Source organism: Tenebrio molitor, chromosome 1 (genome assembly GCF_963966145.1).
Source record: "Tenebrio molitor chromosome 1, icTenMoli1.1, whole genome shotgun sequence".
In the NCBI taxonomy this organism is placed as follows: Eukaryota; Metazoa; Arthropoda; class Insecta; order Coleoptera; family Tenebrionidae; genus Tenebrio; species Tenebrio molitor.
The window spans coordinates 30,087,640-30,114,467 of record NC_091046.1 but is presented as its reverse complement, the minus strand read 5'-3'; positions in this window follow the sequence as shown (position 1 = coordinate 30,114,467).

The window sequence follows — 26,828 nt, the reverse complement described above, 5'->3', positions numbered from 1 at the left end:
TACAATGCTAACCATTCTATCCGATATACTTTCTACAAATTTCCACGTAAAACTTTCCCAAAATGGTGAATGATGGCGATTTGTAATTTTTAGTATCCTGAACGTTTACAGCCCTTTCACAATGGCGTTAACGTTACGTCGATGTTAAAACGTTAATGTTAACGTTAGATCAAATTACATGTATTTCAGTACTTTTTATAAATTATTTCCGTTGGCTAATGTTAGAATGTAACGTTAAGAATCCAGAACATTTCTAGAACTAACGTTAACGCTAACAATATCATGGAACATTAATTTTCATCATAACGTCAATGTGAACCGTCCACAATGAAATACATGTAATTTTGAATTTCTAGATCTAAAGTTAACATTAACGTTTTAACATCGACGTAACGTTAACGCCATTGTGTATGGGCCTTTACTACGATAGCAGAGCCAAATCTTTGATATCTCTCATTGTCAATTTGGTGATTGCATTGCATCGAAAGTGGTCACACTTGGTGACAAGTAAGACCTAACCTACAATAATAACTTATAATTCTTCCTCTAGCGAACTCAGAAATTTTACCTATGTAGTCAGAAACTTTGCAACAGGAGCAATTATGTAGAAATCATGCATTTTTGGCCCAGAGCTGTGGTCGGATCAGATCTACATTGAGTTTGCCGCGACTTGCATCAATTTTGGAGCCGTCGCTCGCCGTGCATTTCGTTTTCTAACAGTACACGCTTACTTCATATGTTCGATAAATACAACAAACGTTATCAAAACGTAAAAATAAACGATAACCTACAACTTACAACTGTTTACCTATTAACACTGAAGGGAAATCTTGCGCTATTTTTGACATTTGTTTGATATCTGATCTGATATCCATGGACCCGCCCACAAGTCCCACAACGGGCGGCTCGTCTTTAACCACAGTCAAATCGGTTAAAGATTGGATAATAATTTCGTTATTTCGCTTTTTTAGAGGCTTTATCATAATGGTGATTATGACATCGTGACAACTACTTCAAAAAATGAGCTTACATTTGACCCGGTCGAGCCGCCTGAGGAACATTTCTACTCCTAGGACTTGAAGTACTTCTACTCCGCTAAAAAAAAAAAAAAACAGTTTAACCGTCTCTATGGAGATATACAAAGGCGCGATTTTCGACCGCTTGAAGATGAGATTATTATTTTTAAATATAATACATATGATATCTGCTATTACGAATTCTCACTTGTCCATCACTTATTTCTTAAATAAAATTAACATCTTTGTTTATGTACAGGGTGTTTGAAAATTGCTAGTACAAAAAAAAAACTGTGGCATCTGGAAGCCCTAAGAAATCCAAGAAACCAATTTTTAATTTTTTAAAACAAAAGGGATAAAGTAACCCTATTCCTGCATATTCTACGCCTCAGGCGGGGCAATATTTTCTAAACCTTGGTAACCAAGCGTGATGATCGTAGTGATAATGAAGGACTATACAACAATATGAAAAATTTATATTTTTTTGCAAGATCTTGGCAACCACAGATTGACAGTTTAAGAACATCAAATTTTTTATTTCGTTATTGCTTAACAACGTGAAGTGTCTTTTTAAAATACCTTAACTCAGTGGTGCACTAACAATTTTAACCCAATTTTTAGTAATTTTTATCTCGAAAACTAGAGGATTTTTATTAGAATTTTCTTTTGCCGATGACTTCAACTCACCATCACCAATTACCAGGTTTTTTTTGTACTAGCAATTTTCAAACAGCCTGTATTTGAAATTAGAATATTTTTATATTGGCGATAGCCAAACATTTGAATTTTAAAATTAAATATCTTGTTTCTTGAGATTTACTGTAATGCAAAAAAAAAATGCATAATATTGACACCATGACAGTCGATGACCGGTGCCAACTAATAATAATCATAAAAAATACTCCTTTTTGCTCCCCTACGTCTAGAAAAATATGTTTCTGGACACCAAAGAGACGTATAAAATAAAAAGTCCAGATGGAGACTTACCCTTAGATTAATTCATTATCCCGGCGCATCCACCAATTTTATTAGTTTGAAAAGTGGTTTAGAAAGTTCCAAGTTTAGCACGCATCTTGATAAAACATACAATAAAACAAATTGAGATAACAACCTCCCAACTAAGTAGATATATCACGTCAGAATCCTGTTGAAATCCCGGAGATAAACTATTTATGTGTGTTATTGGGGTAAAATCGGAGAGAGATCGAATGTCGGTTATGTCAGCTAGATGAAAGACGCCTCTAGAGTCAGCAGCATCACGTATTTTGACGCCCAGCACGCCTTGGGTCGACGAACACGATCACCAGAAGTCGGCGGAATCTTGAGATGAGCCTATCGGTCAGGCACGACCTGATGCCGTTATGACATTATTGAAGATTGGACGTGTTTTGGATACCGCCGTGACTATGGCTGCTCTACTAGTTTATCACAAGCTAAGGCGTTGAATATAAAACAATTTAATACCGCAATACGTCAAATTAATTTTTTTAACGAATCACTAGAGACACTTGGAATTAATCCAACCATTCGTGTTCGCATTGTTACTCAAAGCTAATAACATTTTAACAATACTTCGCAGAAATTTTAATCATGCCTAAAAGGTTTTTTCCCTCAAATTTAAATTGTAAAAATGTTCCAACGAACGGTGAAACCGTGTAATAAAAGCGTGGCTTTCTTCAGTCTAGATTCTTTACTTTGCGAATTTATCATTCCCGCAAACGTTCAGATTATAAATGATAGTTATTTATAAAATTAAATATAGTTCTTCTACAATATTAAGGGCCAGTTTATAGAAAGAGAATTAAATATTTAATTCGAAACTTCGATTGGTTCACTCTCATCAAGTGTTCAGTTAATCTCTCATTTGATTACGATTAGCTTAATTTCGCTTCTGTAAACTGGCCCTAAATCTTACAAAATAAACAAACAGTAAAAAATATTCATTTTTTTTTATTTAATCAGAATATCCCCTTACTTTGCAATTCACAATTGTTTATGCAGTACCTTAAAAGTGAATATTTTATTGCTCTACTGTATATCGCAATATGCTTCAAAGGAATTTACGTCATTTAATGTATTTGAAAGGGTTACTTTTTAGTCTACTTAAACAAGCAAACTCGTTTTCCTTGTGCTCTCCAAGTTTGAAATAATTCAGCACAAATCTCGCTAAGACAGAATTAAATATCTTTCGAGTGGTGTTTGTCGTTGATAAACATAGAAGCTTGGGAATAGGACCAGCTTTGTTGAAAACTTTTACTTCGACTAGGATAATGTAATGGTACTGTATTTGTGATTATACAGAAAGGGCACATGTGGATGTATAGGTGTAATTTTTTTTTTACATTTTAAAAGTAAAATTCTTAACGTAATACCTTACGACTCCTTTGATTTCTTAAACTAACATTAAACCTGTTTTTTTAATAATATATTTACAGAGTCGCAGATTTAACGATTAATGTATTAATGTAATTTACTTACAGCTAACCGTTATGATATTATTAATTATTAATTAATAGATAATAATATAACAAGACCTTGTTTTTTAATCGGATAAATTTTTTTATTTCACATACACTTTTTGGTGATAAATTCGCTCATGTTATGAAAACAGTTGATATTGACCAATAGTGTGCCGAATATCGCGAAAAAGTCTACTTATGGTCAGAAAATGCGTCTTCCGCCGACAAAAATCTCCCTTCCGGTGAAAAACAACGTTGACAAGGCTTTTGTTTTTATTGGTAACACAAATTAGTGAACAAAATGTCAGAAAATTATTTTGACGTTTTCCGAAATGGATTTAAAAAATCGTTTTAGAAACGACTCCAGCAGTGATATTGACTACAGTGTGAAAACAATTTGGAATACAACAAGTAAATTGTTGCAGGAAAAGTGCCACGATGAATATAAACTAACCTTTAATCCGTTTTGTGATGTGGATTCCGAATGTTTGTTTGAATTGTTCATTCGGGAATTTATCTAGACAAATATAACTCGACATCCCATTTTTATCGGAAAATTTTGGTTTATTAGACTCAAAGTTTGTTGCTTTAGGCAAGCAACAAACTTTCCGTCATAAAATCAAAATTTTCCGAAAAAATGGGAAGTCTTGTGATATTGTTTCTGATAAATTTACCAATTTGAATTGGATATTTTTCTTCTGATTAGAGCCCGACAGCGTAGCTGGTGGAGTTATATTTGTTAAGATTATTTCCAGAACAAAAAAAAAACAACAAACAACGGCAACATCTTATTATTTATCGACGAAGAAATCATTTTCATTAAATTATAAAGTCAACTGTCAAATATGACAAGAGGAAAAAAAATTTTAATCACTGACAAGAGGTAGCGAATTTTTATCCGAGATAAACAAAAATAATTGGTTCAAAAGTCAATTTCTCATTGGACCATTGTCTGTGTTGCTATAGTGATGGAAATAATCATTAATTAATCATAAATTCATGTCGACATTAATTTCAGCACTTTTTCATATCCATTTGTATAAAAATAATATTAATAATTTATTAAAATAAATATAAATAACAATAGTATGTAGTTGAATTGTAAAGGTTTAAATGAAACATATTACCTCATCATGTTTCGTTTTAGCACAGGTACATACTCGTATAATACTCCTATTCATTAATAACTTCTCGTTCACATCCATGTATTCTGGCAATTATTTATGCAATACATATTGCTAGAATCTAATAAAACAAATATTCTCCTAATATAATTTTTAAATTCACTTATTTTTAATAAAAAAAAAAGATTATAACTTCTGTCGTTTTTGCTTCCGTTCTTTCATTTTATTTGACAATTTTCGTTGCAGTTCAATCACGGACATTTCCAAAGCTACGCCTTGATTACAAATTTTCTTGGTCATACGACATAAAGATGAGAAGTTTGATTGATTGATTGTGTGTCATGGTTAATCTCGGAAACTACTGAACCAATTTTGATCGAACTTTCACTATTGACTTCCTGAGTGATAATCAATGGAATGTCATAGGCAATAATTATAAAATCAAGCCATCTAATCAGGGGACTAGACAATGAATAAAAATCACTATCCCAAGTGTGGTGTGATACTCACCCGCGCGTCGTGAAACAACTTCAATTGACAAAATTTTTGTCAAAATCTCGACAGAATGCCGATAACAAAATAACAGTTATTTATCAGACAAACTAAAAATTCAAGGAGAATAAAAGAAATGCTAATAATATCGTACGAGCGTCTACAAGTACACCAACTGAAACTAAAGAATAAATGCTTAAGAGACTCAGACTCAACACTTTGGATTAGATCTCGTACTCGTACATTCAATATGAAGGGAACACAGGAAGCAAGGCAACCGAAACGTAAATCAAGCGGGAAGAAAGACAACAGCCACAAAATGTAACAAATCCTTTACTGGACTCTGATGTGTAAAACAAGACTTAGTAGTTAATGAATAGTGTCGTCAAAGAATAGAACTGCTAAAACAACTCCGAATGCGAATCAGCCTCTAGTCAATTGATCAGCTTTTACTATGACCCTCGACTTGGGTAGTTAAATAAATAACAAAGATAAGAAAAGAGCTAGGAAATATGTAAAATATTTGCCTATATTGTGAAGCAAAAAAGTGGCAGTGGGAGTGTAATAGCATTTAATGTGTCAACGACAAAGTGAAGTTAACGCTCTTAGTTGAACATCCACACCTTTTGAGAAGCGTGTAAGCCTGCGCACGAATGAACACTCGGTTTTCAAAATTTTACAGAAAATGTTAGGCGATAAACTCAAATGCGCATCCCACCTTTTTGCGAGTAAGTTTGATTTATTTTGGAAGCCGATGGAATCGCTTAACTCGCTTGATAATATCTAACCAAACAATGGGCAGTCTAAAAAAACGTTTATTTCTCGGCAAAGAAGTTACACGAAGCACTTATGCTGACGTTTAAAATTTAAGTTCAAATATGTCAGATGGGTTTAATAATATACCGGGACATTTTTTTAAATTTGAATATAACTACTCCATACTTATTTCCTATGTTCAGTTTAAAAAACACAGGTGAATATTATGCATGTTGTGTTTATGTGTTTATCTTAAAACAACACATCTATGTGATCTTGAGGCACACAGTTACTACCAAACATAACCACTATCATATTTGGTTCTAATTTTGGGTCAGAATTGCCATTATCTTATTATGATTACTTTAATGTAACTTCTTGATAAAAACGTGCCGCAAATTTACGTTAACGAATTCATCAAACAATTTAGTTAACAAGCGCTTTGTTTTGTAAAAATTCATAAATTAAATTAACCATGTGGCAAGCCAATACATCGCGTGAATTTAGTACTCTCTAATGGAGTCGTAAAGACGGAATGAGATTCTTATGGAAAAACATATTTCGAAGGTTGTTAATTTATATTAGAATGTGACTGTTTTATCTATGTTACAAAAGTATTTTTTATAAGCTATTGAAATATTACGTTAAAAGTAAATATTAACTGTTGAGTATTTAACGTGCTTAAATTTACCAAATATTTGAAAAAAGTTTTCCATGTAACACCGTATATACCCAAAATTGACGTATAAAACTACATACCTACTACATTATCGAGGATGTTTAAATGTATATGGAAAAAATGTTTCCGACAAAAAAAAACAATTTTTTTAATTATTATTATTAACGGTAATACAATGTAAACAAAGATATATTCGTACATCATTACCTTGCAATGTTACCGTAGTAGACTTAAAATAATTTGTTCGATTTCCAAAGCTTCTAAATTTTCTATTATGCAGAATTAGATATTGGTAGTGAGTGATCTTGTACTTTGTGATAATATGTACAATTAGAGGTAGCTGTCATGACAATTTCATAAATATATTCCAAAATAATTGACCTGTTAAATGCCCCTTTCAAAGACCGCCAAATCAGCAAATAAGTCCAATAGAATTTTTTTAACATTTTTTTGACGTTTACGGTAATCTCTTCTACACCGTAGTGCACCGTTGGTACACCATTTTTGGGACACCCTGTATATATGTACCGGTGTCCCAGAGTTGCGAAAACGCTCCATAACTTGTTTGTTATTAAGGATATCAATTTTTATGACAAGCTTTCCAACTGTATAGGGTTTGTATAGTCAAATGTGAAAATCTAGGGTGCTATCTTAAAATCACTAAAAATCACTAAAATAATTAAATGTTTAATTGTTAAACACTTTATGGAGTGACCATATTGTGTGATTATCTTTTGTTTGGCCTACTAGATTTTTGTATTGTCTTTTTAACGGAAAAATTGCACCAAATTTAGGGATTTTAGGATAGCACCCTAAATTTTCAGATTCGACTATACAAACCTTATATTGTTCAACAGCTTGTCAAAAAAGCTTTCTACCAGTGGAATAATAAATACGGGGTGCCATTTGAAAAAAATGAGTTTTTGACATTTTTAGTTTAGTTTGTTTAAAAAATCGCAGTAGGCATATGCGATTGAGCAGGTTGTTGAGTAAACACTCACCAGATGCGGCAAACATTCGGAAATCAAATAGCGTCAATCATTTTAATTTATGTGCAACGATTTGGAAGGTACGAATTTTCGAAGGAACCCCTGCATTTCGAAATTCTGGTAAAAAACGCGCCACTGATCAAAAACAATGGCAGATAAGTGAAAACGACCTGAATAAATTTTATTCATAATTTAGCATAAAATTCAAAAATAAAATAAAACTGGGTAGGTTACGTTTAAAAAAACATAACTTTAGTGTTTTTATAATATTGAGACTATATATACCGCAATATTTTCAGAATGTGCAGTAGAAGCGTAGCTATCATCTAGAAAAAAGTAAAGTTATATTTTTCGAGAAAAAGGGGCTCAAAGTTTTTCAAAAATAAGTTTGGGAGCCACTGAATTTTATCGAAAAATGGGTCAAAAATAAATCATAGCAGCCTTTTTTTGTTGTCATTTTCAGCTCAATTTAAATCACAAATGTCTTTCACTAACCTGGAGAAATCCGATATCGTCATTGATCTGTGGTGAACGTTCAGAGCTAGTACGGCAAATCTACGGTGAAAAGTTGCTTCAAAGGATATTTCGCAATACACGAACCTTTGTGAACGTTGCACAGGATCTTCGGGATTTTGGGAGTTTCGAGAAGATCGCATTTTAGTTGCAGAAGAAGACATTCCTCACGAAATCCAAGAGCGTCACTTCCAGCAGTCATTTTAATTAACGTGCGGGTTGGGATTGTTGAAAATCACCTTGTAAATCCCTATGTTTTACCTCCGCCTCATTACGTTCAAAACGCCGCTCAAGAAATTCGTGAAGACATCAGAGGCATTCTAAATCGAATGTGGCTTTCTTGGATACGTCGCGTCGTATCGTATTTTGAACAACTTCTTTGATGTTTCATTTTTTACTTTTACTCACAATTACAGTCCTTTCACTTTGTTGTTTAAGCCTTTGCTGTTTTCTTAATCAGTTGCAGGCACTATTTTATCATCACATTACAAATTTTATCCAAAATTCACGATGAAACTCAAAAAACTGTAACGATAAAAACCAAACATAACCTCAAACGACATTTTAGGTTGGCCGTTCGTCACAACTGTCCGCCAAATTGGAAAATTTTCAGCGTTTTCCAAACAAAGTGGTTTCTTTGATTTTCTTGTAAACCATTAACATTTTTTGTATAAGGCAAGTTGGGTTATTTTGTCTTCTTTTAACATGTAGCACCTCAGGTTAAAATATCTGTACAACGTTCAAAGTCACGCTGTATAAACACAGAAATTAAAATATGGGATTTTTGATAACATTTTGTTATTTACACAAATTGCTTGTTTATCAAGAAGTTAACACCATATAAGAAAAAAATTATTCATTATTTAGCAAGAAATGTTATTATGATAATCGTGGCTGCTTATCTGATGGGGTGTGTTTCTAATCATATTTTTTTGTTCAACACTGTCAGAATTTGAGAAATTTCTCCTGTGTGAACGGATTTTTATAAATGATAAATGTCACAACTTGTCAAAACGAAACGTCAAGCTAATTTTAAAGATTCTAAGCGAACAAAAAAACGTTGTATTCAACTCGTTCGTGTGTAAATTGGGTTCTTTATGGGACTAGTGGCCCTTTAAACGAGCGTTTTAAACTGGCTCACTCATGCAATAAAAATCCCAGTTTACACACGAACTCGTTAAATAAACTACTACTATGTTTACGTGTTTTAAAGTACTATTAAAATTAATTTTGAAAATGTCGAGGATGTTGCCAGGATGTTTTGGAGAAATCGTGAGAAATTGTTCTTGTTAATTAGCTCTAAAATTTACCAAGTCGACTTCTTCATAATTTTTTTAAAAGAAAATCTAAAAAGTTGGGTAAACACGTTCTGGGTTACGAACAACAGGATATATAATCTTTGCCAAATCCAAATAAACACCAACACTTCATTCTACCATGGCCAACTGTATCAAAACGCTAAGCGCTTATTATGGCCGTCCCACTCGATGATTTCTCCGTAAGAAAAATTGTTCTTGACATTTAAAAAAATCGTACGTACAGTAGAGACTTCAAGTGACGATTATTTTAATTAAAAGACAACGGATGACAGAAACGTCTTTTTTTTTTTCTGTAATTGGTTCTTGGTTATGTCCATGTTAAATATTTATAAGTAAATAAATTAACTGCAAGTGTTAATTGCATGCAGTAACAAAATAATAAAAATAGTAAAAGTGTAAAATAAGAAACATATAATAGGTAAGGTGTTGTGTCAATAGCTTAAAAACCATAAAAAAACGAACTCCAATTGCTGCAAAATATGAGACATAACCTCAAATTGTTTTAAATCGAATTTAGTATTTTTCTGTGTGTTGTTGGATAATGTGACTCGTGTCAGCATTAGAATAAGTGAGCACATCAAAAAGATTGTCACCTATGAAAAAAATTCAACAAGACAATGGTACCTAAATTTCCTAGAATGGAACAAAATTTTCATGGTTGCAGAGGATAACCCAAATGGACTTAATAAATACAAAGATTGGCCGACCCAGCTAGCAAATAAGTTACCAAGAGCCAACAAGTCGTTTACCAAAAAGAAACATTCTGTTTAAAGGAAAATGCATACGGGAGGAACACACAGGATGAGATCCTAAATTTGTAATAAAAGCTTTAAAAATGTATCGACACGTTTATTTACCTTTAAATGTACACTTTTCTATGAAAATAAAAAGATTTTTCAGTATTAAAATGGTGTTTGGAAATAGCGCCCTACGGTTATAACGACCGAATTTCGCCGGTCCCTTCCACGTCGTCATAAACGATATATACTGTATATGGTTTGGATAATACCAAATCTGAAACCATTGGTGAAAGACCTTGCACAGCCAACAAAATGCTCTGCTATGTTATCCACGGGTTATCAACTAGATACACAATTGCTGCAGGGTACTTTTTCCATTCAACATTAACAACGGCACAATTTTCACAGATTATGGTTTCATTGTTCTTTAGCTTGTTACTGACAATCTGCATCAAATGTAGCTTAATTTAAAAATCTTTGCAGCGGAACGTTAAAAAATCATATTGACCTTTTTTTCCACTATTTCTAAATTTTGATTAGGTACTAGGTGCGTTCGGATACTACCTCGGAGATGCAAGCACAAATTTAATAGACTTGAACAGCTGATTGGAGATCAATCTGAAATAAACGAACGAAAATAAGGTAGGTAATTGTTCACTTTAGCTCCCGGTCGAATTTTCGCGTTTTTTCTGGCCAGACATCCTTAGGGCGTCCTCCTACATCGTTTCCCACCACTCAAACCTTGTGCAAATGCCCGTTTTTCTCTCTTGTTCCACATACCACATAAACATAACCAGATATAACCCTATTATTGTGACAGGCGCCAAAATCTCAACATCCTCGGTCGAAATACTCCTAGCAAATCGAGCTTCCTCTAATGACTCTGACGTCTAATATCCGAACGATTTAGATTTACGTCAATTTGCTCATTTTACAATAACCGAACGATTTTGACGTAAATTAGCATAAAAATGATATAAACGAACGCAGCTACTGTCAATACTGTCATTGTGACGAATTTCGTTTTCAAATCAGTTCCTAATGTTAATTTAGGGGGCGCCACTGTACGTACGCTCCAGGGCCTACTCGACGGGAACACTTTTTCAAACCAAGTGGGACGGCCATAATAAGCGCCTAGCGTTTTGATACAGTTGGCCATGATTCTACCCAGAAAATCAACCGGCAACGTTGTGTATCAAAATAGCCATTATACATTTAGTGTAATTTTGTTTTCACCAACCGAATTCAACAGGTGGTGGTTGTTTGGGTTTCGCACGGCCTATATCTGTTACCTCAGATTGTTTTGCCGTTTCCGAGTAATTTTTGTCTGCTGTTGCCGCAAATGCCTCTAGTTTTTTTCTATCAGCTCTAGTTTTTGAGTTACAAATAACCCATACTTTTGTTAGTGCAAGCAGATTTTTCTTTTTCAATCGTGAAGCTAACGATTCAGAGACTTGTTTTGAGAGGTTCAAATCTCTTGCGAGATCATTGTTGCATTTCTGTTACATCCAACTGTACCCACGAAGGTCTGGACGGGTGCTTACACCCCCACCCTCATTTTTGGTAGAACTAGGTAGTATCATTGTCTAAGTAGAACTACTTAGACAATGGTAGTATATAAGATGTAAAATTTGTAAATAGTAGAGACTTAGACTTAGAAGATTTAGATTAGAAACCAGTAAGAGACAAATAAAGCGCTGAACAAAAGTGATTTTTTCTCTCGCAACAAGACAAGAATAAAGACGTCTACCACAAAACGTCCAATTCTGTCGCAACAACCCAACACAAAACAAAAGGGTTACATTCCTAACAATCATCGAACTCGTTTTGTGAAAATCGGTGAGGTGTTGATGGTGAATTTAGAATCGTTTTCTGATCTTGTTTCTGAAAAATCGTCATCTACTGAAGTTGCTTAGCAGTGAAAGGAATCGGCGGAACTGAAACATCATCTGAATGTTGTCTGGGAAGCTTTACAGACGTAGGAGCACTTATTCCCATTTATGGCGATTTTTTTGATTTATACCCTTCACATTGAAACTGCAAAAATAACAATCATCTAGATGTGTGAAGTAATATTCGAAAAAATCACAAAAACTAGAGCTGTTGATAAGATTCTGACGGCAGATATAAAAAAGAGCCTAAAAAGCTTTCATATTCAGCCATTAAATTTGCGGCAACAGACAAAAAGTGAAATTTTGGAAACTAGTGTAATTGGAAATTGACTTCTTTGAAAATTAAATAGTAAATTAGTACCTGAATATGTTAAATTTATTCGTGGAATCAAAATTCTCTTATTGCGTTCGGTTCCAGTTAAAACTTCGCAATCAATAGCATTGCGATGCATAAACTTGTGGGTATTCTTGTTCCATTGACTAATGCTTCCTTTGTATTTAAGTTTCCGATCGGTAAAACGTGCAATTAACTTTCAATACTAACTTATGTGGTGGCAAACCACTAATAGTCAAAGAATTTTGTATTTCAGTCCGAAGAGTTTTTTTTTTAAATAATCTAAATAAACTCCCTCTTGGAGTGGATTTCACTGCGAGGGGATTCGCTCCACATTCACTCCGCATTTACTCCGCTAAATTTTTACAGTGTATGAACGTAAACAATGAATGTTTTGACATTTGTAACACACAGGTGTCCCCGAAAAAGAAGATGAGTCCATAAATCCTTTATTTATCGGAGGATTTTAATTATTTATACACCAAATTAAATCGCTCTAAATAGGCTACAAAAAGGTCTAATAAATTCACATATAGGTCCAAGGGCTTCAGGGCTAAACTGTCAAAATTTTTTTTTTTTCAAATGCAAACACATAACTTTTTCACACTTCCGATAGAAATTTTTATTCTAAAAAGAACAGTAAACTCGGTACAGGTTGCAAAGACACACTTGTCATTTGCAACAGCATTTTTTTCATATTTCTGAACCAAATAAAGGCAAAAAGGGACCAGAAAATCATAGTTTGGGTTGAATATTTTCCATATAAGTACAGTTTTAAAGTAATTTCAAATGACTAATGCCATAAAAGCGCTGTTGCAAATGACAAGTGTGTCTTTGCAACCTGTACCGAGTTTATATCACAAGTGTACACTTACCTACCCAAAATATAAAAAAAAAGTTAAAAAATGCTACTATCGTCGATGCTTAAACTGCGCTCTGTACGTGCATTCCCAAATGTTATTACATATTTGTCATTTGTTTTTCTAACTAACTTAATTTGGTTAATTTATTACATTGTAACGCAATGAATTTTGATAGCTTCTCGCTTGATGCTCGTCATTTACTCATTTGTTTCAAAATGTAGTGTTTTTTCTTATATAAGGTTACACCTGTCATACATTGTTGTTTTCAAATAAAAATCTCTATCAGAATTACTAAAAAAAAGTATGTGTCCGTATTTGAAAAAAATATTTTGACAGTTTAACCTTGAATCACTTTGGGTTTTACGTGAATTTAGTACGCCATTTTGAAGCTTATTCACAGCCATTTAATTTGGTGTATAAATAATTAAAATCCTCCAATAAATAAGGGAGCTATGGATTTGTCTCTTTTTTTGGGAACGCCCTGTATATTATACATAAATTTTATCTTTTTGCACTCCTTCTGCACATAAACTTTAACTATGCCAAATCTCACACTCCTCCGTGCGCGCAATTTGCTTAAAAAGGGGTACAAAGGTATTCCTTCACGCATTAATACGATATATAGATTTTTGTCATTTAATTTAGATTTGATTTGAATGAATGCGACAATGAGTATGAGTAATATTGACAACTAACAACCAAATTTACTACCACCAGCTTTACACACAAAAAAATCACCACTTTCAGAAAATTGAATTCTATATTTTTGAGACAAAACCTGTAAATTCTGTAAATCAAAGTTAAATCGGAAACCTGAATTTTATTTGATCTTAAAATTATATGGGATTATTATTAAATCTTTAATTTGGTGGGGAGAAGAAGAAATGACTCACTATTCCAAACTGTTATTGATAAAGCATAAAAATTTATTGAACCGTGGTATAAATTCTGCCGGTTTCATAATTTTCGTCATTAAATACTATAGGGTTAAATAAATTATAAGGGATACGTTATGGGATTCAATTTAATTTAAAATGAGTCGTAAAACAAGAATGTCACTTCAGATAAAGAGAGATGGCAAGACGCCGTAAGTATAAAACGGCTTAAAGTTACAAATCTTATTAAGTTCAGTGTTCCAATCCATATCGATCTTTCCACCATGTTGTGTTTTATTACCTCCGGCAGACAAATTTTATGCAAAATTTCGATAAGCTCGAGTCGAAGCCGCAACACATGTGGCTCACAGTATACGAAACTAACGTAAGCAAGCTATTTTAAGATTACTTACCTGTTATTATTGTTTACTTTAATTAAATCGAAATGTTGCGTTATAAAATTATTCTAGTAAGAATGTAAGAGAGTTTCAATAGCGATGACATAATGATTTTTAGGTTAACACAGTTTGTATTTCTTAATTAAATAAAAGTGAATTAAATAATTCATGAAATATTATTTACCGCCAAACTCTTCTTTTTTATTTGTTCTGGATAAAAGGATATTTTTTACATGGAGGCAAAATTAAAAATAATACATTTTGATTTTGGTAACAAAATATCCTTTAGGTGTGTCTCTGAATAAGATGCTTAAGTCACAAAATTTCAATAAAACTACTTAAGATATAAAACAGTTATTCATAACTTTGATTGTAAAATTGAGTAAAGTATAATGAGCTGAAATGTAAAAAAAAGCAATTCAAGTAATTTTTTCACTAAATCTACTATGTTATGTACACTATATTGTAGCTAAACATAAAAAATACGGAAAAGGTATGAGTACCATGTACGGTTGATGGACAAATAAAACTGGGACACTTAATATTTAAGCTATGTAAATCTGACTATTGAATTGTCAATATATTTGTCAGTTTTCATATAATATGTCATACTAAAGTTAACCTATTTGTAATAAAGCCGTAATTAAACGATGGAAATTTGTAAATTTTGAATTTATGTGATTGTCATTTTTGTCCCAGTTTTATTTGTCTATCGACTGTACAATGATTTTACTCATACTTTTAATTTTGTTATATTTTTTGGTAGGTATTGTACAGGTTCATTATAAATGATTGTCCCATCGCAGTTGGCGTTGAGAACCCACACTAATTTTGTCAGTGCTGCAGCCTTGCAACTATAGTATATTTTTTCCTGGTAGGCGGTTGCGCACGCCATTTATAAAATCCTGCAACGAAATCCGACCTCCCTGTTGCCGGTAGCGCCATCTATCCGCGATACTAGTCTCACTCATGTTATGAGGTTTGCGGCACATTGAACTACGTCACCAACGTTTACTGCGATGCGATGAGACAATCATTTATAATGATTAATGACCCTATACTTGGGCGTATTTTGAAAATGAGTTTAATTATTTACATTAAAAATTGACAAGAAAAACATCAAGCACTGCATTAATGTCAACCTTTTTATCAACGCTAATATGAGTATGCATAATACGACGTAAAAAAATCTTGTATTCCAATGTACTAAAAGTTTACATTTCGTTATACCTGGAAGCGTATTTAAATTAGTTTTTTTTCCTTTTAATTTTTGAAAACAATGAGTTTTCAACTTATGGATTAAGTCAGCAGGAAACATCACGGCCAAATCCGTCCCACAAAGCTGTAAAAAGTAATTGTGAACAATGTTACTAGTCGGTACACAAAAGATATGTCTACAATTAAAGCGTAGTTTAAGCTCACAAAGCGGCTTTGTGATGGTTTAATGCCCTCATTCATATAATACTCTAAAGAAAATATTTCTTGGTTCATTTATTTTCAAAGTAAAACTTATTGCAGCAAAGCCAATTTTAAATCAGTGGCAAGTGGAAATTCCAATTTCTTTGTTGTAGCTTGCAGCAAAATTGCCTTTAAATTGAAATGCTAAATTCCATTTTACATCAAAACAATTATAGAAAAATTTAGACCAAGGGAACTGTTTTATTATAAAACTAAACATTAACCAAAATAATAAATTACTTTGGGCTAAGAAATCATGGAATATCGAAAATTGATTACGAGGAGTTCCCTTAAAATGTGTTGCTTAAAAGCCTGAAGGATTGCTTAAAACGAGAATTTCTACAATAAAGTTGAATAATCTTGTTTGGTTGAAAAGTAAGAGTCGTGCCTCGTATATCCGGTTTTATATTAAATTTTAATAGAACATACCTCTGGGAATAAAGTACTTTGTACTTGAAAATTAAAAGTTTGGTTTCTTAGTGACTTCCGGAAATAACACTTAATCATTCTTGACTCCTTGAAGCGTTCTTTTTTATTCAGTATCTTAAATTATAACCAACTTAGTTTATAATCTTTAAGTAGATGAATCTTTATTTAACACAATTGTACGCCAGAAAAATCATTTAGGTGTACCTACATATTTATTATTGTAAAATCAGAAAACCAGTAATACTAAGTAAAAACCTAATCTAATTCAATAGTGATAATTATTTTTGCCAAAAATGTAGTGTACTTAATTATTATGTTTACGTTGTGTTTTATATTTCCTCCTGAAATTTTTATTATTTGTGGCTTAAAACTTTAATAACTCATTAATGCAGATTAACTCCACCATCGTTGTTTGTGTTCACAACATAGAAAATGTCTATTCTATGATGGAGGCGATCCTATACAAACATTTCAACAAAGGAGGATGCTTCGTTAGCCCCTCGTTTTAAGGAGATCCAGGGGTCTTGGAAAAGAATTAAGAAGATTACTGTGATTACCATGCCATAAAGTAAATTACGATTACAGTAATATAAATTCAAGGGTTACTACACACGTATCATAACAATGATTGATATACACGACAATTTAAACTCCCTGGCATCCAGTTTGAATGAATGCTCTCGACTGTAGCCACATGTTTAAAGGAAATTTCATAATATACGTCGATTCATGGCTTATTATAATCCTTCAATATTTATTATTATATAATGGTAATTTTAAAATATGAATTAAAAAGTGTAACTTTGTCATTTTATTAAAAAAGCTACATTCTACCTCGTGATTCGGAAGTCACGTTAAGCCATTGGTTCCGGTCAATTGAGTTGGTCATCATGCCTCTCATAGATTTGTAAACCAGTTCTAGACTGTGAAACAACATCATATTGTATTGTAATATTAGTAGTGTCGATTAACAGATTTTTTCTTTTTTATAACATTAATTTCAGTTTATCATATCCTCTATTTGGCATATCAATCAACTTTTGACTCAATTCAATAAGAGAATTATCGTTATGTTTGTTATTCACGTACTGAATAAACATAATATTTTTAGTGTTTTCAAAGGAATTATCATTACTTGATAGAAATATCCGTAATGATAAATAAATGAGGTCTCGACAGCGTGCCCGCTTGTTTCAATATTATTTAAAATTATTGAACATACCGTTAACCCATATAGTAGAAACTATGAATTTGGAAATTGTAAAATTAATCAACTGAATGTTGATGAGAGGATTTAGCAAAAATTGATTTCATTCGTTCCTAATTTAATGTAGGCATTATTTTCATTTATTTTCATTGATAGTTTAAACATTTAAAAAATTAACCACAATCATATTTTGTCTGTGTGTATGTTTTTAAATATTAGTATGTGAAAGGGTATAAGTGAAAAAATTCAATTTTAAAAACTCAAACCCTCACTTTTGTGATTCCCAAACTGTTCTCAACCAAAAGGTATCGGGATATTTGAATGATGTGTAGCTCTATCACTTTATTTGGTACATTATCGCAGTAGAACCACATCTATTTCTTAAGATTAGATAAAATGCCATTGGTTAATTATTGATTTTGCCGTCACTGTCATCCACCGTCAAGTGCGCAATGTGATCTGAATACTGAAGCATTCTGTGGTTAACATCGATTATCTGTTGCATGCCATAGATTTAGTTGTATAATGAAAAATTCTATAGTGATTTATTTCAGTAAACTTTTTTATTATGTATATTATCGGACCACATGAGTTAATACACAGATTATACAATGAGTTTTTTTCAAGACTGGCCATAGGGTTTTACATGCTAATTTTTCAACCCCCTGTTAACTTTTGTCCTCATGAAAATATTCAACCCACTTTTGTAGTAAAGTTGTGGGATTAATGTATTGTAACAATTTCAATTTAATAACCAGAAGCACGGAATAAGTTAGCAAAAAGACATTTTTTGAATTCCGTTTGCTTCAATTTTAAATTTTCGGCTATAATTTCACGTGAAATTTGTAATTTTGATATGTAAATGTCCTTACTCTTTTGTCTACCATGTGACCACAGCCCCGCCGCTAACAACTAACTATAGATCTGATGCGATAGGATTACAAGAGGCATATTAAAATGAAACTTATATCGCACCACTGTAGTTTTCGAGCCATGTTAGCTAATTGGATTTACACGATATGGTTGGGCTACTGGAAAAGAAAACACTCAACCTACAACTGCTGAAAAATTATCGTCGAACAAAGAATATCCCTATTGGATCCCACATATTAAGGAGGTGATTATCTTTTCTTAAGAACCGTGGGGCATAACAGCTCACGGGTTTTCATCTTAATACACTAATCTTTAGTAGAACTATTTATTGTTTTCCGTGTTCGTTTCCTGAGATACATAACCGGGAAAATGGTATATAACTAAATATATAAACTTTCTTGCTTATATACCTACCTTGACATCTATCAAAGATAACCTCAAAATGTACAATAAATTAATGTTTTTTAAGACTTTGCCTAAACGAACACGAAAAATGTTGTTCAATATTCGTGCGCTGTCAGTTTTCAGGTATTCGGCTTGCTTTGCAGCACTTGGCTGACGTCTCGTGCTTCCAATTTCGGCCTCATACCTGAAAAGTGATCTGACAGCGCTACTCATATGAAAATAACTATTGATTAATAATAAAGAGTTACGTAAGAGAGTCAATTAAAAGGGGCCGTACGCACATCGGACGAATCGGAAAAAAAATTGTCCACATAATACTAAATGGGCCATTGTCTATTGATCAGCATGGTACGCATAGGTCGTTCCGCGAGGGCAACATTTTCCGATGTTTACGAATTCCGATTCGCATTGATTGAGAACGCCTCGTGTTTGTTGCATTTTCATTGTTATTTTTTTTTGCAAATTGAATATGAATGTCCGAATTCTAATAAATTTAGTGCACAACCGTAAACTAAAAATGTAAAGAATTTTGTCTCATCTTCAAGCAAATCAGAAATACCATACGTCGTTGTATGGTATTCTCCATAGCCCAATCTAGGTTTTTTCAGCTTTTGGATGTTATTTTCTTATAACAGTTTCAAAGTCATTATACTGCGAATTGATCGACAGTACATCATCACTTTCTCTGTGACTTGGTTCAAAATAAAAGTAGCATGTGGATAAGAAAAGAAGTGATGAGTCGACGACGCGTAGCGGAGTACTTTTAAGTTTTAACGTCGTAAGTGCTTTTTAAAGGCCCTTACACAGTTACAGTTATTAATAATAATAATAATAATTTTTATTCAGAAAATACCCATAAATACGCAGGTTTAACTTCGTCCATAAAAAATACTAATTTTTGTTAACTACATACTTATAAAGTTAAATGTTTACTAATGCTAAAAAATTCATTGTAATCATATAATGGGTTGTTTATTAGAAAATTTTTAACAATCGCTAAAAATACTTTGGTTGGCTGCTCTCTTACTGTTCTCTCGATGGCGTTATAAAATTTATGTGATAGATACTCAAAGTGCTTTATGGATTTTGTAAGTCTGTGACATGGTAAGTATAAGTTTGTTTTGTGACGGGTATCATGCTGATGAACATCCTGCGCCCTATCAACAGACGACCTTTTTTGCACTACATATTCTAGACACCTATACACGTACAATGAAGACAGAGAGAGTATCTTCAGTTGTATGAACAGCGGTTTGCAGGAATCCCTTTTCTTTGCCCTGGCTAGTAACCGGATCACTTTTTTTTGGAGTCGAAAAAGTCGTTGACACCCACTACTATGTCCCCACAGAATGATACCGTAGTTCATAATTGACTGAAAGTGAGCGTAATACACACACTTTAAAGTTTCATTTGACACGATTTGATTCAAACTTCTGAATAAATATATTTGTCTGGAGAGTTTATTTGCAACTTCACTTATGTGTTCATTCCATGTTAATTTTGAATCTATGACGACGCCCAGAAACTTTTCATGATTAGTCGCATCGTTGCATGTGAAAGATTTCAACGTGAAATGTAGTTGTGCAGTTTTTTCTTCATTTAATGTCATTTTATTCATTAAGAACCACTGTTTTGCTTCACTGTAACTTTGCTGAGATTGAGTCTCTACAGCGGCAGGATTGGAATTTACAGATACCAAGGTGGTATCATCTGCATAAAGATATGGAGTTGCTGTTGTTATGTTTGATTCAAAGTCGTTTGCATAGATGATGAATAGTAGAGGGCCCAGTATTGATCCCTGTGGAACTCCGATATTAAGCATAACACTGCCAGAGGTCTGGGAGTAATAGAATACTTCTTGTGAGCGGTCATGTAGGTAATTACTGATGAGCTGTAAAGCTTGACTTCTTACACCATAATGTTGAAGTTTCTCTAAAAGTATTTCATGATTTATGCAATCGAATGGTTTGGACAAATCTAGAAATGTAGCCGATAAAATGCTTCCATCTTCATATGTTTGTATTATCCTGTTGACTACTTCCAGTAGAGCTGTTATGGTGGATCTACTTTTTCTGTATCCATATTGTCTTTCCGAGAAGAAACCCTGTTTATCGAAATAATCTGTTAATTTAATTTTAATTGCTAATTCGAAGATTTTTGACAATGCAGGTACAATTGCTATTGGCCTGCAATTCTGCACTTCTTCCTTATTTCCTTTTTTGAAAATTGGCACGATTTTACTTTTCTTCAGTTGCTCGGGAAAATACCCTTCCTCAAAACACGAATTGATTATAATGTGTAATGGATAAGAGATGAAATCGATACTGATCTTCAGAACCTTACTAGATATATCATAGATGTCTTTGGTATTAGAGTTTGCCAGTTGCAGTATTAAGCTATGCACTTCTTGTGGAGTGGTTGGTCTTAGGAAAAAAGAATTTTTATTTGATGTGCTTAACTGACTCGCCAAAAAATTGTTGAAAACTATCTGCTGTCAAATGCGGCACAGTTTCATGGTAGTTTACTGCATTTAAGCTTTTAACTATTTTCCATATCGTTGAAGATTTGTTGTTGGACTTTTCTATTAAATTGCTGTAGTAGTTTTTCTTTGCCTGGTTGATGCTTGCTTTATATGCAATCCTGAGTTTGTTATACAGATTTTTAGTTTATGGCGAACCTGTACATTTTCTAACGACATCTAACGCTTCAAGTACGTTTCGTTTTCTTTCAAGTTCTTTACCAAACCACAACTGATTTTCAGTATTATTATTAATTTTTTGCCGCTTTTTAGGGAAACATTGCTAGAAAATTTTTAGAAAATTTTCGAAAAACCACTCAAATTTTTCTTTGACTGTATACAGACTATTCACAAACTCCCAGTCCACCCTATCGAGGTTTTCGCAGAAATTTTTAATGTTATTGGTTGTCATTTGTCTTGTCCAAGTTACACTATCCACTTTGATTTTTTCAATGTATTGCATGTCGAGAAAAATCGCATAGTGATCGGAAAGATGAAGATCTAAGACATGTATGTCCACTTTGTTATAAAAATCCTGGTGATTATGTTGTCTATGCATGATGAAGATATCGAACATACTCGCGTATTGTCCTTGACATTGAGATGTAAAGCATAACTATTAAGTAAGTCTATGAAGGAATTCTTCTTTGCGTTGTCTTTGTTGGTGTCAATATTGAAATCGCCCGTAATGATAACATTTTTATTTTTATTTTTAGCCAATAATTCGCACACCGCGGTGAAAACTGTTATGAAGTCCTCGAAATTTCCAAGAGGGGATCTGTATACGGTAACAATTATCCACGATGGAATTTCAATAGCACATAGTTCACAGTCTACTTCTTTTGATAATTTGTTAATGTCTTGTCTTGGTACAGATTTAATTCATTTTTTTAAAAGGATTAATACACCACCATGTTTTTGTATGAGGTCTACAGTAACTAGAGGCAATAAAAAAATTGTCTATATGTGTATACGCGAGTTCATCGGGTTTTAGCCAATGTTCATTTACCGTAATAATATCAATATTACTGTTATCTCTAAGAAATAAAATTAATTCGTTACATTTGTTTTTTAAGCATTGAATATTTATGTGCATTAACCTTGAACTTTGATGTTTTGTGGAGGCTTCTCTAAAAAAGATGTTTGTTTCTTGAATATGTATCTACGGACTGCAACTCTGTAGGCCAGAAAGATGGATCATTCAGCTCTTCTTTGAATTTGAACGGAGCTCCCACTTTAAAACACGGAAAAGTGCTATTTGTTGTAGGTATTTTTTCGCAGCTGAACGTGGTGTTTGGTATCTCCTTTTGCAGATATTGGAGGACAATTTCTTCAGTGGTATTTGGCGATGTTTTGGAAATAAAAAGCCAAATTTTTTTATCTGCTCCCTTAAAATCGTTTTCTTTATACCATACTGTTATTAGGATTTATCAGTACTCAATGCTTGATTGATATGATACCTATAACAGACTAGGCCGTTATTCAAAATTATCAGACCGAGGCCGTTATTTTTGCTACCGTTGCTACGGTTACGGCATAGATGACAACTAAATTTAATTTTTGAAGTAAAGAGAAATGTCAGTCTTACAAATAAATCATCGTTAAATGTTAAGTATTATTGGTATAAAGAAAACTATAAAACAACATACGGCCGATATGGATATAACAGACTCGGTTGATTATAAAATCTCGGCTCCGCCTCGATTTTACAATACCTCAACCATGTCTGTTATATAACCCATATCGGCCTAATACCGTTATATACTATGTTTTCGATGGATTTCTGACCTATCACGGTTTGTTTTCGGTAATGGTTTTTCTTGTTGTGCAAGTGGTCTGTTTCACCGGTAATTTGCGGCTGCTTGTTACCGTTGAACATATTTTTTTCGTTTGTTGTCATCATCATCATACCTGCACTACAACCTGGAAATGATAACTGATAAGGTATAATTGCCCTAGTATAGTACAGTGCCAGATAATTTTGTGTTGGTGATCACGAGTGTCTGCTGTTGTAAAAATTCCCGACTACGTAGCAGGAGGGAATTTAACAGCAGACACGAGTGGGTCACTAACAAAATTATCTGGAATTTCTCAATCACGAGGGCAATTCGATATACAGGTGTTCCAGAGTTGCGAAAATGCTCCATAACTTATTTGTTATTGAAGATATCAACTTTTCCTTTTTTCTTGATGGTAGCTACGCTTCCAGTACAAGCTTTTTTGATAAGCTTGTCTTTAGAGGAAAAGTTGATCTCAGTTTAATAATTTTAGGATAGCACCCTAGATTTTCACATTCGACTATATAAACTCTATACCTTTGGAAAAGTCTTCAAAAAAGCTTTCGACCAGTGCAATAATAAATGCGGGGTGCCATTTGAAAAAAAATGAGTTTTTGACGTTTTTAGTTTGTTATGTTTAAAAAATCGCAGTAGGCATATGCAACTGAGCAGGTTGTTGAGTAAACACTCAGCGGATGCGACAAACATTCAGAAATCAAACAGCGTCAATCATTTTAATTTATGTGCAACGATTTGGAAGGTACGAATTTTCGAACGGACGCCTGCAATTCGAAATTCTGGTAAAAAAGTGCCGCAGATCAAAAACGATAGCAGATAAGTAAAAACGACCTCTATAGATTTGATTCATAGTTTAGCATAGAATCCAAAAATGAAATCAAAATGGTGAAGATGGTGCTTTCTGTATTCCTTCGATTATATTATTTTAATACCTTTGCCAAGTTAACCATGTACCGCTGGTGGCTGATGCTTCAGTCTCCTCAAACAATACCGATTATTCTCCCTCGTTACAAAACAAACTTCTCTTCACTGAGGCTAACTTAAAATGCAAAATCGCCGAATTCTACAAGGGAGACGCCTATGCGTCTTGACAACAGTTTCTAATGATGATGAATAGAAAATTTCTCAAATGAATGAATTCCATCAGCAGCAGGTATTTTCAACATTTTTTCCAGTCCTAAAACAATTGAAAATTATACTACAGCGTGATCAACAAGGACTGAAGCTGTTGGCAGCAAATGACAGCAAAATATTCCCAAACTATGAAAATTTTTTGTGCGTCAGTGTTGGCACCCGCTGCAAGTTGTGAATGTCAAAAAATTTAGGTTATGTTACGGGTTGGTAGTTTTAAAACACGATACGTACAAAACGACCAAAAACAGTATAAAAAGTAATTAGCCATACTTAATTAAATGGCCCACTGTTTCGATATTCATAAAAGCGACAGGCCGTGACCGCATGGTCCTCCTGAGAAACAGAAACATGTTTCATGCGTTATTATTTTCGAGCTGAAAGTCTGCGGGATGCAGGGATTGAATCTGGGAAAATTTGTAAGGGTGGAACTTTAATTTCTTCTTTAAAATGGTTAGGCAACTTCATATGACAAGCCTGTAAACTAAGGAAAAGGAATGACGGGATTTTTAATGGTAAGAATTATTAGGCCCTGCATTAAACGTGCCCAACAAAGAACATTGGATGCGTGTGTTTTAAATAAGAATCACACCCTTTTGGAGTGAAAGTTTTCGCATTGAGTTTCATTCCATTCTACCTCGAACGTTCTCGACTACATCTTCTGTGAGTGTAGATGTTCTACCTGTAGGTTTTGCCTTTTTCACATCACCTGTTTGCAGGTAACGTTGCACCAATCTCGTGCAATGCTGCCTAAACGCAACTAAGGTAACAACTGGCTCGGGGAACATTTGTTGAAATTGGTGAAATGCATCGTCTGTGGTCCGTGGAATACTGCCCACCGTTAGCAGCATCAAAATTTCCAGTCCGAAAGTGCGCCATACCAATAAAAATGTCTTGCTCTAGTGTAAAAACCATTTTAATTAATAAATTGATACAAAAATAACACTTGCTTTTGAAGTTTGAATTAGCCCGTCAAAATTGACAACTGAAAATGTAATGCTACCAACTTCACTGAAATTTTTGTCATGTTGTCATTGTTGCCAACAGCTTCAGTCCTTGTTGATCACTCTGTACTATGTATACAGTCTATCAGAACTGGCGGACCAAAATAATACGGTGAAATCATCATCTTCTGGGAATAATAGGAAAAATATTTTAAAAAAACCCATCCTCATTGGATTTTAAAATAAGAAGGTTGTTAATTGACCAATCGCGTGTAGATATAAAATTACCTTAAAAAATTATATTATTAACTATCGAAGCAAATTTGATTGTTGCAAAGACATAATAATTGAATATTATGTCATAATACATTATTTCTGACAATTACAAAAGTCATTAAAAACGCTTAATGTTTACTTCTTCAGAATATTTTGATATGCTTGTCTTATATGGACAGTGTGATGAGAGGGCCACAGTTGCTGTTCAGGAGTACGCAGTTCGTTTTCCCAATAGGGAACATCCTAGCAGACATACTATAACCTAAAACGTCCGTCATTGCACAAACAATGCGGATACCCAACAATGCAAATGCATCATTGGAAATGCATCCATAGTTACAAATAAATCAGGAAAACTAATTTATAGGTAACTTAACATCAGCAACAGGATTGGTCAGTTTAAATTGCTTCTTTCCTAATCACTATTTAAGATAGATTTTTTTGAACATTTTTCCTATTATTCCCAGAAGATGATGAATTCACCGTATTATTTTGGTCCGCCAGTTCTGATAGACGCTGTATAGTCCCAGCTAAGACTTTCGAGCCTAATATCTCGGTTATTTTTCAACTGATTTTTGTGAAATTTAAAATGCAAATATTTTAGGCGGTGAAGAGTAAAATCCCATTAATGCAATAACCCAAGTCTTAAAAACGTAATTTTTACATGCCTTTTTAAAACGTTGAATCATTTAAGATATATATCAAAAAAACTCGTCCTTGAAAGACGTCTGGTTTGCAAGAAAAAAGAAAAAAAAACTGTGTTAAACGTGGCTGCAGATGCAAAAACGTAGACGCGTATGAAACAAACGCGCACTATTGCCGAATTTTGGTCACCCCTTTTCGCACAAATGCAGATGACATATTTGACGTTTATCTTTCTAACCTTACAAACCCTCACAAAGTTAAAGACAACATTTGGACGTAATTTATTATACTGGATGCTTTAATTCTTCCATAAAGGACTAAAACACGATCGGGATATTTTAGCAAGGTAATTTAGTTCACGTACGCTTCCTGTCTCTTCAAATAAAGTGACGACTATCTGAACGTTAAATTTTGTAAAGCCTACATTTGGATAGTGTTCCACAAGAAAACGAACTGTGTCATTGAAGTTCTTACAACACTCTCCGCAGGCAAAAATTATTCCCTTTTTCAACAATATTGAAATTTCTGGCATTGTAGTCTATTTTTAGAGTATTTTCAATAAATTTACCGGTTTCAGTATAGTAAGCCTTGGTTTACATTCACAAAAGTTGGATGGTAGGTGAGTCATAACTGTACTAGTACAGTTATGCTGTAGGGTAATATTGCCATAGTGACATGTCAACAACAATTAACAAAT